General features: G+C 43.8%; 1 pseudogene; it reads left to right on the top strand.

The window, feature by feature from the left end:
- Window positions 1-892: 892 nt before the first annotated feature.
- LOC142427546 (serine/threonine-protein kinase RIO3 pseudogene) lies at window positions 893-9,604 on the top strand (annotated as a pseudogene).
- Window positions 9,605-14,751: the final 5,147 nt, after the last annotated feature.

Raw genomic sequence — 14,751 nt, 5'->3', positions numbered from 1 at the left:
AATAGTAATAATGAAAAGGAGGAAGTAAAAGAGAGAAAACACAGAAAGTGAAAGAAAAAAAGAAAACAAGCATGAAATTATATATATATATATATATATATATACATATATATATATTTAAATTCCCCCATTCTTTTCCCTCCAAGTTAGAAATGCCTTATAGAAGGCGGAGGTGGGCCAGTCCTCACTACCACAGGACATGTTGCTGATCTGGGCTCTGGAGCAGGGCTATGTGAGCGAAAAATGCTCCTCCGATCAACCAGCACTCCCAGGTCCCTGCAGTCCTGTAGAGTTAAGCCTGTGGGCAGAGGCTACCAAGGCGGGAGAAGCCCCAGAGGGGTAAGCTTCCTGCACTGGCAGGAAAAGACTGGGGCCACAAGGGGTGCTGAGGGAGGCAAAGGCCGCAGGGCTCGCCTCCTGTACCAGCTGGAAAGGGTTGGGGTAGGCTTAGAAACTGGTGCTAGGGTTCCCGCAGTGCACTGCACTGGTGAAAGCCAGCTGGAGCATACAAACAGTACTGGTGGGGACCGCAGAGCCACGACCTCGGCTCCTTGCAGGCAGGGAGCAGCGCAGGCTCCTTAGTGTCGTGTTCCGAGCTGGATCAGAGGGCGGTGAGTCTGCCCTCCACCCTGGGAGGAACGCGCCAGAACAGGCTCAGTACTCAGCCACAGGCTGCTGGAAACCGCGCAGCACACCGGGGAAGGCAAAGCTGCTCCAGCGGGGCCACAAAGCCCTTTTGCTCGCATTCCTAACTGGCAGGAGCACCCACTGTTATGCCCAGGGATGTCAACGCTGGAAGGAACGCCCCGAGTCAGGTGGCTTTAGCGCTCCCCGGGCTGCGGGCACTGGACTCTGCGGTGGTGCAAGTCAGCCTGCAGTAGCTCCTGCGTAAATGCAGCATCAGGGACAGAAGCGGTTTGGGCTCCGGGTGAAGGCCCTTGCTGGTGGGAAGTGAAGCGGGAGCTAGGCTGACGGAAGGTGGGGGGGGGGGGGTTTGGGGGTCAGGCATACGAGGTGGCAGTGGAGAGGTCCCCTGCACCAATGGGGGTGGATGGTCCCCCGTGGGGGTTGCCCAGGCAGCCACTAGTAGCCTGTAGACCAATTACCCAGGCCTTGGTTGAATGGAGTGAGGGATGCGGCCCAAGGGCAGATCCGTGCCATCTGGGGAGAGGGGAACCACAGGAAAGGGAAGATTCTCTCCAGGTGGGGTCCCTCGAGTGGGCAGTTGCTGTAGGGGGTCCCACCACCACTGTGCCTGTTTCGGCAGAGCAGTCAAGCAACTCGGAGCACGGGGTCCCGGTCTGGGGATGGAGTGAGACTATAGCTAGACAGAGCTGCGGTGGCGGGAGCTTAATGACACGATATGTCCCACAAATCGGATCCTGGATTACCGAGGCCCTGGCTCAGGACAAATGTGTGGGGTGGGGTGCTGTCCCGGTGGATATTTCACTCATCAGACTCCTTCCACTCGGCTACCTGGACAGTAAACCCGCCTTGTTTGAAAGTACTCTCAGAGTATGCTGGTCTCCTGATCCGCCATCTTCCCAGAAGTCCTTGGTTAAATTTTCAATACATATATAGTTTTAATTATTCTATTGTGAGTCTTACAGATATCATAACATTCCATAGTTCTATCACATGAAACACAATTAAACAATTGCTACCACAATGTTTCCAAACATTTTCTTTATTTTAGAACTCCTTGATATCAGCTCCCCTTTATTCCCTCTCTTCAATCTCTTTATTGTGGAAAACAGAACCTTCATAAAAGTGTAAGCAGCCTCTTCTCTATACTTCTTACCAGCAGGGCTTAGAAGACAAGGGCTAATGCTAGAGGAAATTGTCCAGAGTCCAGAGGATATAGATAAAGGTGATAACACACAATCCTCCAGGTACAAAGAGTTTTCTCTACACTGCTTTCCGTTAGATGAAAGTATAAAACTGTCTCCTAAAGACATCCAACTTTTGCTACTCATCTAAAAGATGCCTAGCTTTAAGAGCAATAAGGTTCTCTTTGTTGCTATCAAGGAGTCAACTATTCCTTTGTCTCTTACATGCCTTCTGGATGGGTCCTAAGAGTCAGTTGTGTAACTGAGGGGCAGAAATAAAAAGGGAGAGAAAAGTATTTCTGCGGTCACCTCATCCATGATGTCAGGTCTGAGCTGGATAGAGAGAACATATACACTCACCGATTTATATTAACTCCAGGCATGCAAACCCATCCCCACCCCACAACACACACACACACACACACACACACACACACACACACAGACACCTACCTACATAATGAGGTGGGAAGTTTCTTTACGCTGGAGGTCCCTTAGTTCATTGGTTGAGTAACTTAACACCAGTGCTGAGGGCAGTTAGAGGGGAGTAACTTGTCCCCTGACTGGGAATATAATATGAGTGTGTCTGCTTCTATACATAAAGCTGGTGGCTGTTAGAGATTAGCCATGTGCTCCTATGAGGTATCATTAAGGAATCACTACAGTGGGAGGATATTGTGGGGATGATGGGGATGAATTTTCATTAGGACCATATGACTGGGACTCTTCTCTAACATACAAATATGAAGGCCTCCCTCCACCCAGAATCCTGGCCTTGCAGGCTTCTTTAATGCAGACAATAGAGAATTTATCTGCAAATGTTCTCTTCCTGGTCATCAACTTCACAGCCTGATACTTACCATGAAGTGTTTTAAAACATTCAGGCTGTCCCAGATTCACACTTTGCCCATTCTGTTATGTATTTGGCTGCTAGAGACTTGCATGTCTCACTCCTATATAAACACTGCTAAATGACATCGATCACTCATCAGCATTACAGATCAGACTGCTATACCCTATTTTTTGCTGTCTGCTTTATCTTCCTTTATGTCACATGCTACTTCTACGGACCCATTTAACTGTGAGGCTGGATCCCACAGTTTATGTCTGCTTTAAGAGTTGGTACAAAACTTTAATAACACTTGTAGTTATTGTTTTTACTTGCAGGCATGTGAAAATTAACCCACCCATGGCAACATTGTAACTCAGGAGAGATCTTGCAATGCACTTGTTTTTGATGATGAGCATGACACCAATCTTCATGAATTTGTCAGTCTCAGCCTTATAAACCACTTAAATCTAAAAATAACTAGTGCTTAAAGTACAATAACATATACAATATCAGTTTTTAAACATATCATTTTGACAACTTGCCATTTTTCTTGATAGTGCTTCATATATTCTGTCTTCCAATTATTAGTACATGTTTGTAGGCAGCTATTTTTTCTCATGCCATGTCACCCAGTGAAGATCCTCAAAGCGTTACTCCATCCACATCATTACTGTTGACTGTACTTTGAGAACTTAGTACTTCTAAAGTGTTATTTAAGTGCCATTAAACCTGAGGGGCTAATGTTCTAGAAGTTAATCACCAGTTCTTCCTCCTAGTCTGTATTTCTGGAATTTCCACTTAGACCTGTGCACCATGTGTGATCCTGATGATATTTTAAATACTGGTGGCAGTGTTTTCGATGTCACAGCAATCTGCACACCCCCACAGGAAAACACTGGAAGATGAGTTTTGTAAGCTAGACTGTAGGCTTTCCATAAGTCTCATATATACCTGTAAAATTGTGTTCTCCGAAGTTGAACATTCTGCATTTTTCACATTTCGTTTGTCTAGTACTTAGTTGTCTTTCAGGAAAGATTGATGGAATGAATACATCTGATCTCAAGCACCTGAAATTAGCAGGCCTTACCACCCTTGTGGGTCTGTGTCTTGCTTGTATTTATATTCTTTTTATATTTTCACGGTCCTATTAAGCAACTACCAAATCTGTGTTCATTCATTATTTTCACACCCAAACTGATTTCTATAATAACTGTGTTTACCATTTGGATTGTTTACGCAATTCTAAAATAAAGAAGTCAGTAGTTTTCAATGAGACGAGAGAACTTTTCTTGATATTGAACAGGAACAATTTTATACTGGAATGAAATTCCCTGATTGTGAAAAATCCAGTAGTATGAAGTCACAATGCATTCAGCATCAGGAATCTGACAAAACTGAGAAACCACGCATAGGTGATAAATGTGGGAGAATCTTCTTCAAGGAGTCTTTCCTCTGTGAGCACCACTACAGTCAAATTCTTGATAAGACTTATGAATGCATTCAGGGTGGGCAAGGGTTCGACAAATCATTCAAACTCACTGTACATTATCAAACAGCACATAAAGGACAAAACCCATACACAGGGTTGGAATATGGCAAAGTTTACCACAGTAATACATATTGCGAGGAACATTAGAAAACTCATGTGGTAGGTACCCCCTGTGTATGCAGTGAATGTGGGGAAGGATTTAACAGGAACAGTGATCTCACTGCTCATCAGCAAACTCCTACTGGAGAGAAACCCTATGTATGTCATGATTGTGGCAAAGGTTTCATTCAGATAGCACATCTCAAAATTCATCTACGAAGTCATACTGTAGAAACTCCTTATGTATGCAGTGAGTGTGGCAAAGCTTTCAGTCAGAAGCAATGCCTAACATCACATCAGACATTTCACACAGGAAAGAAACTGCATATCTGTGGTGAGTGTGGAAACACCTTTATTAGGAAGACCAAACTTACTGTTCATCAGCGAACTCATACTGGAAAGAAACCCCATGTCTGTGGTGAATGTGAAAAAACCTTTATCTGGAAGAAGAACCTCACTGATCATCAGTGAACGCCTACTGGAGAAAAACCTAATATATGCGATGAGTGTGGTAAAGCTATCAGTCAGAAATAATACCTTACAGCACATCAGACATTTCTTTTTTTTTTTTAAACAATTTATTAGGGGCTCATACAACTCTTCTCACAGTCCATACATATACATACACCAATTGTATAAAGCACATCTGTACATTCTTTGCCCCAATCATTTTCTTTTTTTTCTCTTTTCTTTTTTTACATTTTGTTAGGGACTCATACAACTCTTATCACAATCCATACATATACATACATCAATTGTATAAAGCATATCCATACATTCCCTGCCCCAATCATTCTCAAAACATTTGCTCTCCACTTAAGCCCTTTGTCAGGTCGTCTTTTTTTTCCCTCACTCCCTGCTCCCCCCTTGCTCATGTGCCCTTGGTAATTTATACATCGTTATTTTGTCATATCTTGCCCTATCCAGAGTCTCCCTTGCCCCCATTCTCTGGCGTCCCTCTCCCAGGGAGAAGGTCACATGTGGATCCTTGTAATCAGTTCCCCCTTTCCAACCCACTCACCCTCCACTCTCTCAGCATCGCCCCTCACACCCTTGGTCCTGAAGGTATCATCCACCCTGGATTCCCTGTGCCTCCAGCCCTCATATGTACCAGTGTACAACCTCTGCCCTATCCAGCCCTGCAAGGTAGAATTCGGATCATGGTAGTTGGGGGGAGGAAGCATCCAGGATCTGGGGGAAAGCTGTGTGCTTCATCGGTACTACCTCGCACCCTAATTAACCCATCTCCTCTCCTAAGCCCCTCTATGAGGGGATCTCCATTGGCCGACACTTGGGCCTTGGGTCTCCACTCTGCACTTCCCCCTTCATTCAATATGGTATATATATATATATATATATATATATATATATATATATATATATATATATATATATATATATATATATATATACACATATATATATACACACACACACACACACACACACACACATATATCTTTTTTTTTTGCATGATGCCTTATACCTGCTCCCTTTGGCACCTCTTGATCACACTGGCCGGTGTTCTCCTTCCATGTGGGTTTTTTTTGCTTCTGAGCTAGATGGCTGCTTGTTCACCTTCAAGCCTTTAAGACCCCACACACTATCTCTTTTGATAGCCGGGCACCATCAGCTTTCTTCACCACATTTGTTTATGCACCCATTTGTCTTCAGCGATCCTATCATGTAGGCATGCAGTCAATGATATGGTTTTTTTGTTCTTTGATGCCTGATAACTGATCCCTTCGGGACCACTTGATCACACAGGCTTGTGTGTTCTTCCATGTGGACTTTGTTGCTTCTGGCTAGATGGCTGCTTGTTTATCTTCAAGCCTTTAAGACCCCAGTCACTATCTCTTTTGATAGCCGGGCACCATAAGCTTTCTTCACCACATTTACTCATTCACCCACTTTGGCTTCAGCAGTTGTGTCGGGAGAGTGAGCATCATAGAGTTCCAATTTAATAAAAGAAAGTATTCATGCATTGAGGGAGTGTTTGAGTAGAAGCCCAAGGTCCTTCCGCCACATTAATACTTAACCTATAAATATAGACACATAGATCTATTTCCCCATCCTCCTGTATATATTTGCATGTACATGTCTTTGTCTAGACCCCCATAAATGCCCTTTGACTCCTAGCTCTTTCCTCCATCTCCCTTGACTTTCCTCCTGCCCTACTACCATGCTTCGTCGCCACCTGGGCTAGAGTATACCTCTTCTCTAAGCAACCTTACACTTGATCATTTCCCACCAGGCCTGCCACTCCCCCCTCTCTACGATTTTGGGTCCCATGTTGTTATCTTGTCCTTGTGTTTGTTAACACCACTTCCTTACCCCCCTACCCCGCCACTCCAAGTCCTCCCGGAACTGTCGGTCTCATTGTTTTTCCTCCAGATAGTTCATCCAGCCTGTCCTATTCAGACAGACCTGTGGAGACACTAACATGCATGAAAGCAAGACAGAGGAAAACAAAGCAACAGTATACAACCAGACAACAAGACAACAAAACAACAAAAACAACCCACTGACAAAGAACAAAACAAAACACTTCACAAGAGAAAAGCTTGTAGTTAGTTCTGGGATCGTTTGCTGTCCCTTTGGAGCATTTTCCAGTCCAGTCTGTTGGGGCACCATGCCCTGGCCCCAAAGTCCACTTTCAGCATTCCCTGGGACCTTGCCACTCCATTCCCTTGCTGTTCTGCTGCAGTCCCCTGTGATTTGCCTCGGTGTAGTGGGATCAGATCAGGTGAAATTCCCACACTGTGTCTCCGGTGCTGTCCCCTGTATCGCTCTTAGTCACTGATTGGCATCATTTCTCACAGTGGGGCCAGTCATGTTGTTCGGTCTGTGGACTGCCTGCTCTACTCAGGAACATCATCCTCACGGCCTGGTGGGCCAGGCTGTGCTCCACTCTCTCCTCCTGCCCCTTCATCTGCTCCCGTGTGCTCTGATCAGATATGTCCATCACCCGGAGCTTCAGAGTCAATGTCGTCCTTTGGAACAAATTCTTTTTGGGGGAGGGGCAGGAATCCACTTAATTTATGGTGCTGGGGCCAGCCTCCCAGACCTCTCCACTGGTTCCCTACTCCACGCCGGGATATTGCATTCACACCTTGCGGCACTGGGTTGAAGTCTGCTCCCACTTTTCCTGTGGAGATATAAACAATACCCTCCCCATGGGTGGATTAGTGCCCCATGCACCCACTACCCTTTTCTTCCTTATATTCATCCTTTGTTTTCCTTTACCCCTCTCCTCCACCATTGCATCAGACATTTCACACAGTAAAGAAACCCCATGTATGTGGTGAATGTGGAAAAACCTTTATCAGGAAGACAAACCTTACTGTTCATCAGTGAATTCATACTGGAGAGAAACCCTATGTATGTGATGAATGTGGAAAAGCCCTTGGCAGGAAGAATGTTTTTACTGATCATCAGTGAATTCATACTGGAGAGAAACTGTCTCTGATGAATGTGGAAAAACCTTTGTAAGGAAGAATGTTTTTACTGATCATCAGCAAACTCATACTGGAGAGAAACCCTATGTATGTGGTGAATGTGGAAAAACCTTTTCCTGGAACAGTAACATCACTGTTCATCAGCGAACTCATACTGGAAAGAAACCTCATGTATGTGGCGAATGTGGAAAAGCCTTCATCAGGAAGCATCATTTCGCTGTTCATCAGTGAATTCATGCTGTAGAAAAACACCTTATGTATGCTGTGAGTGTGGTAAAGCTTTTAGCCGAAAGCACTCCCTTACATCACATTATATAATTCACACAGGAAAGAAACTGTTTGCATGTAGTAAATGTGGAATATCTTATATTTCGAATTCAAGTGTCATTCAACACGAGAAAATTGTTAGCAAGAAAACCTTTCAATGAGGTTAAAGTAACAAAGCTTTCAAAATAAAGGTACTAGGGTGTGGTCTGGGCTGATTGCAGGGCCAGATAATGGTAACTTACCATGTGGCTTTCCATACTCAGAACTGCTGTCACTTTTCTGACATGGTCCACAGGGGTGGACAGAGGGACTTCCAGTCTTCCATATGGTGCATAGTTCCCTTCTTGCTCTTCAAGCTTTCAATTCCCCAAAGAACTGGACCTTGTGTTTCTGGAACATAGCTATGCCAAGCAATAGGGAGCCCACCCAGATGCTAGTAGTCCCTACCCCACCTCCATTCTCTTTGTTACCCGCCCCCCCCCCACATTCACCCCACTGAAGACAGCACAAAAGTACCATAAAATACGAGTGAATATATTAAAAGACATATGGAAACAATTAGTCCAGAGGAAGAATGGACCACAGTCATCCTCAGCTTCCATGTATCTGAGACCAGAAGAATTATATCGTGCCCAGCTACCACTGCTAATTTACTCTGAAAGGTATCACAAAAGAAAGTCCAGAGTGAAGTGGGAGAACAAAGTGGAACAAAATCCAAAATCATAAAATAGACCAGGCTTCACATGAGAAAAAAGAGCATTCGCTGAAAAAGCAGTTGATTCTAAGACGTGTTTACTTGTGTATAAAATGATCCACTCTGGAGTATTGGAGACAATCACTGGCTGTATTAGTACAAGAAAATAATCTCTTGTCTTTCATGCATATGCAGGGAGCATGGAGAATGAAAAGGATAGTAAAGTTGTACCAACCCAATGTGCTATGAAGGTATTTAAAACAACCCTTATTGAGTTCCAGAATCATGAACATATATTAAAGATGATTAAAGGTATAAAGACTGCTTCAGTAAACAAAATCCACCTAAGATCATCCACATGAGCGCAGAAAAAAAAATGCACTGTTTCTCAAGAATGCAGAGCGTTGGAATTCCTTGTCCAACAGTTGTCATGCTCAAGAAACACATTTCAGTTATGTCTTTTATGGCCACAATGTTCCCACTCCTAAATTAAAAGAAGTAAAGCTCAGTAGTGAATTGAAAGATGCCCAGTATCAAAGTCTTGATATGATGCAGCGGTTACATAATGAATGTCCACTGATCCATCCTGACATCAGTGAGTATAACAAGCTGTGGCATGCTGGAAAGATCTGGTTGAGTGATGTCAGCCAGTCTGTAGAACCAACGTCATGGCCTGGAATTCCTCTTCCGGAACTGTAAGAATGTCTCCCAGACTTTCCAGAAAGGAGGAGTTATGGAGCTCTCAATGAATGAGAACTCCTTAATGCTGTTGCAGGCTTAAACATCTCAGCAGATAATGAAGCTGATTTCTCAGCTGACATAGAAGCTTTGGAGAAAATGAATGAAGATCATGTTCAGAAGAATGGAAGGAAAGCTGCTTCATTTGTGAAGGATGACAGAGGTCTACCAGAACTACATCATGAATCACACCCATGACCGCTGACTTTCAATATTAACAGTGACCGTGACCATAATTCTAGTGGAAAAATTATTCTCTATAGTACTATGAAAAATGCAAATTTTGTTTCACAAAAGCTGATGGAAACAGGCATAACCTTTCATTGGGGCATCATGAAATGGAATTGAATGGAACGTCTTCCACATTATGACACCCAAGAAGAGACTTAAGTTTGTGGAGAAGATAAATGCATAAGAACTAAAGTATCATGGCCCAAAAGCGTCTTTAAATTTTCAAAATTTTTGCATGTAGTTAATATGGTTAAAACTGTAATTCATAGCCATCATGTAAAAGGATTATTTGAAAGCATGGGCTGTAAGATTTAAACCATGTTTGGCACATTCCATGTTCAGTTTACATTTTATTCAAACTAGTTATTAATTTTCAAGGGAAATATGGCAAATGAGAAATAGTAGACAATTCAATGGGGAAAAGTACCTTTAAAGCAGCTCAGGTACCAAACTAACCAGCTGATTTAAGTGATCTGATCTTTTAATAGTCTCTAGTACTGCAACTGGAAGGGCCTCTCTGCATGAAAAGCAAGCTCTCTACTTTCATTAGTTTGCTAGGGTGAGGTTTATGTAAAACTAAAACATGGTGAATCCTACTGTTGCTATTAAGTCAGATTAGATAAAGAAAAATCCAAAACGTGTTAGCACTTTTAAATGCCAAATATGTTCTTCTTAAACACATTTTTTATTTCTTTGATACAGTTTTTAACTGCATTTCAAAAAAGTCTGAGGGTATATTTTTCAATAATGTGATGTACGCTGAGTTTGAACTGCTGGGTTCTGTGTTAGATATGAAGCTGTGGATCATTAACCTCGACCCCATTCACGGCTCCTTAAGCTATGCTTTCACTTTTATGAAGAGAATTGGATATATATGTTTTAATCCTAAAATGTCTCTGAAGATTGTATAACTTAGGAACTTGACTCAAATTATAAAATGATGCAGATTTCACAACTTCTGAATTGTTTTGTTTTACCCAATTTTTGTTGTTGTTGCTTTTACTTGTATCGCCCGGGGGGGGGGGGCAGGGGGCAGGATGAGAAAGCCGGAACTAGATAGGATTGCCTATGATGGTTAATACTGAATTTCAAATCTGCTGGTCATTATTTCTAAATACTATGTTCTTAAGATGAAATCATCCCCCTGGTAACACAATATTTGGGAGCTTTCACTACTTTAAGGTTTATGTCTAACACATAGGGTTACACAAACATCTTTCATAGCTAATGTTTTGTGTACTTCTACTGGCTTTTCCAAGGTTCAGCTTTTAGCGTTAATCAGGATGGAAGAGCTTGATGAATTCTCTGTTTTGTGTTGCTTAATTTTTTGTAACATAATTCATCCAGATTTAAGTTGACTGTTGAAGTCATTCTACATCAATTTTATTTTTCCTATTAAGTTCAGTGAAATCTTTACTTTTTCTGTCCTTTTTAGAGCCCTGGTGGAGCCCCATTGGCTGCCAATCCATCAGTTGCTTAACCAGGCCCTTCATGGAGAAGAAGGCTTTGCATGAGAAAAAAGAGCATGAGGGGGAAAAAAACAAAGCCTGAGGGGAAAAAAAACAAAGGCATCTCATCATGTCCTACAGGGTCGAACTGATGTCAGGGAGTTTGTTTGGTTAGTTGTCTTGGTTCATATTTTACAATAAATGTTATTTTTGATATTAGCATTTTTGTGCTATTTTTTCTTTACCTGATTCTTTACTAGCATTTCAGGAAACATTCATTTATGTGGAATGTTTCTGAATTACTGTCTTTAGATTTACTTTTTAAAAATTCCTTGAGGCACAACTTGTTAGTGGAATTGGAAATTGCCCAGGATTGCAACAGGAGCTAAGTATCAACAGATAGAGATACCCTTCCAACTAAGTAAACTTCCAGAACAGCATACTGAGCCAAGAGCAATCTGAGAAAACCCACTCCATGTGGACAAATTCTGTTCTCTCTGGGGGAAACAATAGCTGTCCGCCTTAGTAGAATTCTCTTGGTGAACCAACATGCCTGGAGAGAGTGCATTTGCTCTCACAGAGAAATCAATTAACTGGAAGAGATTTTCAGAGAGATAAAGAAACAAAAGCACAGCATTCCAAGATACATGGAACATCCATGAGAACGGGGTTTTCTAACTCTATTTTGCAGCCATGAATTACCACGACTATCAAAGCCAGAACCCAAGTCTTAAAATCATTACTTTCCAACCTATCATGGAGGAATTTAAGGATTTCAACAAATACATTGTTTATATGGAATGCCAAGGTGCCCACCTGCAGTCCTGGCTAAAATAATCCCATCCGAGCAGTGAACAGCCAGACAGAACTATGACGATATGGATGATATCCTGATAGCCAGTCCTGTGCAGCAGGTAGCTACGGGGCAGACAGGTGTCTTTTTGCTAGATCATAAAACAAAGAAATCCATAACCGTAAAGGAGTATCACCACTTGGCCAACACCGACAGATATCACACACCGGGATGTTGAGGATTTGGAGCGAACATATTGGAAGAGCCGCTTGCACGATTCTCCCATTTATGGGGCTGGGGTATGTGGCTCCTTATTTGGTGAAAACACTGAGCTTTGGAAGCTCAGACACCTGGGAATGATCCAGGATCTTTTGGAGGAGTGTGGAATTGTCATCATAGGCATCCACACTTCCCTCCTGTACTGTGTCCTGTGGGAGACCACCTCCGCTTGGCTCACAGAGGACATGGACCTGTACAGCTTCAACTACCTGCATTTCAGGGAGCCAAAAATGTGGTATGTGGTGCCCCCTGAGCACGGAGCCTGCCTGCAGAGACTGGCCAGGGAGCTTTTCCCTGGCAGTTCCAGTGGTTGCATAAACTTACTGTGGCACAAGGTGGCCCTCATCTCACCCAGGGAGAATGGCATTCCCTTTGTTCGGATCACCCAGGGAGCAGGCGAATTCACGGTCACATTCCTCTATGGCTAATATGCTGGCTTCAATCACGGTTTCAACTTTGTGGAATCCATCAATTTTGCCACCCTGCTCTGGGTTAATTATGGTAACACTGCTGCTCAGTGCAGCTGCGGGGAATCCAGAGTCACATTTCCCATGGACGCCTTCGTGCGCATTCTGCAACCCGAGTGCTATGAGCTGTCGAAATAGGGCAGGAACTACACCTTCGTGGACCACGTGGAGCCCACAGCACTGACCAGCCCGGAGTGGACTGCCTGGAAGGAAGCCCGGGCACATGCAATGAACAGGCAGAGTCTGCGGTCCTTTAAGCCCCGCAAGGCCAGGCATCACTCTCAAACGCTGGCTACAGACAGTGGGCTTGGGGGGCTGTGTCCTAGTGTTTCCTCATCCCACACACCGCTCCTGAGCAGGCAGCTCTACTGTGCAGCCTGAGGTCCCTACCATCATGGGCAGCAGTCCTGCAGGATCCAGTGTCTCCTCACTTCCCACCTCAGTTCCATCTGCCCAGTATTTCCAGCCTTCATCAAAGGGGACTCGCACTAGGTGTCCTCGGGACTCGGATGCCCACCAGCAGTCTGTGAAGTTCAGGACCAAGAGGCACACAGCAAGCACACTTGTACACCTGCCCACTCAGTCACTGCATGATGATTGACAATCAACAGATGACCTTGCCCCTTTGAGTTTTGAGATCCAGCATCCTGCTAAAGCTTCGGGGTGCTGCTGTAACCCCGATCTTCAGACAATGGGACCCCCACTGAATCCTGATTCTCCAATGCACCCTGGCCCCTCCCTTCTGTCCCTAGACAACATCTCAGAGAAGTTCCCACACATGCTTGTGCTGAGTCCTCCCAATGAGTGTTTGCCTTCTAGAATATTCTCCAGCTGTGCACAGTAAGGCCCCTGGGAACCTCTTCAAAACTATTGCTATGGACCACTCTTATGATTCTAAAATTCTGCCCTCAGATGAGGTTCTCCAAATCTACTATGAACCCTGGGGACATATTCAATGGAGCTTCACTTCCTAAATCCTGAAAGGCTGTCACCCGCAAAGGTGTTCTTGCTGTGGATTCAGCTAAATTGAATTTCTTGTCAAATGTGATTGTTCCTTGGACTCTCCCAGCCTCAGGAAAAGCACCTAGCCAATCTTCAACGAGGGAATTGTAATCACCTGTGATGACCTGTTTACCTCCTCAGAAGTAGCATATTGATAGGCTGCTTGATATTTGCTTGGACTATTGGCTCCCAAACCCTATGACAATGATAGTGTGTTCTAAGAACTCTCAGACCACCTGGAAATATATGTGTGCCTTGTCTCTTCCTAGGCTTGGGATCTGTCCTTGAAAAGAACTACCCTGCCCAGATAGCTTTAAACCCATTGCTTTCTCATCTATCTCACCGCGTGGTAACCTCAGTGATCAAGAACCACTGTTTCAAAGTTTGATTTGCTGGTAATAATTAAGGAGGCCCATTCCCAAGTCTTTCTTTGATAACGCAGAAGGTGGATTCAAACTGCCAAACTTTAGCCCTCACAAAAATGTAAGCCAACATTGGATGATTCTCAGAATCTGAGATTCTTAATCCATCTGCACTTCTGAAGTGCTGAGCCAGTCTTCTATCAGTGAACACACACCTTTTTTTATTAAACGTTTTATTAGGGGCTCATACAACTCCCATCACAGTCCAAACATATACATACATCAATTGTATAAAGCACATGTGCACACTCTTTGCCCTAATCATTTTCTTTTCTTTCTTTTTTTTTCCTTTTCTTTTTTTACATTTTATTAGGGATTCATACAACTCCCATCACAATCCATACATATACATACATCAATTGTATAAAGCATATCCATACACTCCCCGCCCCAATCATTCTCAGAGCATTTGCTGTCCACCCAAGCCCCCTGCATCAGCTTCTCCTTTTTTTCCCCTCCCTCTCCGCTCCCCCTCCCTCATGTGCCCTTCGCAATTTATACATCGATATTTTGTCATATCCTGCTCTATCCGGAGTCTCCCTCCCCCACTTCCCTGCCGTCCCTCTCCCAGGGAGGAGGTCACATGTGAATCCCTGTAATCAGTTTCCCCTTTCCAACCCACTCACCCTCCACTCTCCCAGCATCGCCCCTCACACCCTTGGTCCTGAAGGTATCATCCACCCTGGATTCCCTGTGTCTCCAG

This window comes from Tenrec ecaudatus, chromosome 15 (assembly GCF_050624435.1).
Source record: "Tenrec ecaudatus isolate mTenEca1 chromosome 15, mTenEca1.hap1, whole genome shotgun sequence".
Taxonomy (NCBI): domain Eukaryota; kingdom Metazoa; phylum Chordata; class Mammalia; order Afrosoricida; family Tenrecidae; genus Tenrec; species Tenrec ecaudatus.
The sequence above is the reverse complement of the archived record's forward strand: the minus strand, read 5'-3'. Positions and strand labels throughout refer to the sequence as shown.